The sequence below is a fragment of the Podarcis cretensis genome (assembly GCF_951804945.1).
Source record: "Podarcis cretensis genome assembly, chromosome: 14".
Taxonomy (NCBI): Eukaryota; Metazoa; Chordata; class Lepidosauria; order Squamata; family Lacertidae; genus Podarcis; species Podarcis cretensis.
Window position 1 is genome coordinate 23661032 of NC_137183.1, and position 1720 is coordinate 23662751.

A 1720-nucleotide genomic window follows, 5' to 3' on the forward strand; every position below is an offset into this window, starting at 1 on the left:
CACAGGCCCTCTCGCCTGATTGGCTGCGCCCGTGACAGCCCCTGGCGTCAAGCGGCGTGATCGGGGTGCCGCGGCCAACCGCTAGCCGGGCCTCGGCGCGTGGACAGCGCCGCCATTGGAGACGCCGCGGCAGACCCGGGAGCCCCGGCCAATCAGAGAAGGGAAGCAGCCATGTGCACGGGCTGCGTGGGTAAACACAGGCAGGCAGGCAGGCAGGCAGGGAAAAGGGGAAGGGCCTGAGAGTGACGTGATTCTTTCTCTGGTGGAAACTCCCTAGGATTTCCTCTCAGAGTTCCGGTGTAGACAGCGGGATTCCCAGAAACACTTGGGTGGCCGCGGGGAGCGCAGGGTTTTCATTTCGTTTTCACTTTTAGTTTGTATACCGCCTTTCTGCGTTGCTGTAAGGCAAGGGGGTTGACAAGCATGAGAAAGAGGGGAATATGCAGCAGAAATCAATCATCTATCAATCACATCCAATGAAAACAACTCGTAACAACAACAAAAAAGACTTTTAAATGAACAAATTATATCAAATAATGTTCAATAATTCATTAGCATATGATAGTACACAATAAAATAAACTCTCGACATACCAGCCGAGAAACAGGAATTTATTCTCAACGGTTTACAATGTAATCATTACTAGACTACAATAATTAAAAATAATAGCAATTCACAATACACAAAATACAGCAATACATAAAAGTAAAAAGATTTAGTTGAGCAACAGAGTCGCATAACTTCTAAATTTATTATTGCTATTATTATTACCTGTGGACTCCTCCTATCCCAGCTGCTTCTGCTGCTCTTAAAGCCATGGCCTGGGAGAGGCCATTGCTCTGCTGGACTTGACTGGTGGTGGGGCGCCCTTTCTCACGTTTCCTTGCTGAGGAAGCTGGCAGGAAAGTGAGACGCAGGGGTGTACCTAAGGGTTGGTGCAGGCCCAGGGGCATGGGTGTAGCCAAGGGGGGCAGGGAGGGGCAGCTGCCCCCCAATAAATAAAAATAAATAAAAATAAATAGCAAACTGAAGTTCTGCCTCCTCTAACAAAAGACCTGCCCCCCCCAAAAAAAATCCTGGCTACGCCCATGCCCAGAGGGGTACAAAAACTGCTGCTCTCCACTTGGGCTTGGTGTGATTAGGAGCTTGCCTGGTCCGCCTCCCCCTGTACTCCCTGGGCTGCTTCTCTGCTGCTCTGGGTACTGGCTCCTCTGGGTGCCTTGGCGGAGCTACTTGCCAAGGGTTCAAGGGATGGGAGGAGAGCTCTGATACAACTCCTTGGCAAGAGCAAAAGGTAGCCTAGGTAAGCTTCTGGTGAGAAAAAGTAGAAAGGTAAAGGTAAAGGTAAAGGGACCCCTGACCAGTCATGGCTGACTCTGGGGTTGCGGTGCTCATATCACTTTATTGGCCGAGGGAGCCAGCATCCAGCTTCTGGGTCATGTGGCCAGCACGACTAAGCCGCTTCTGGCGAACCAGAGCAGCACACGGAAACACCGTTTACCTTCCCACCGGAGCGGTACCTATTTATCTACTTGCACTTTGACGTGCTTTTGAACTGCTAGGTTGGCAGGAGCAGGGACCGAGCAATGGGAGCTCACCCCGTCGTGGGGATTCGAACTGCCGACCTTCTGATCAGCAAGTCCTAGGCTTTGTGGTTTAACCCACAGCGCCACCCGCGTCCCATAGTAGTAAGAGTTACGGCTAATTGTATGTCCATGCC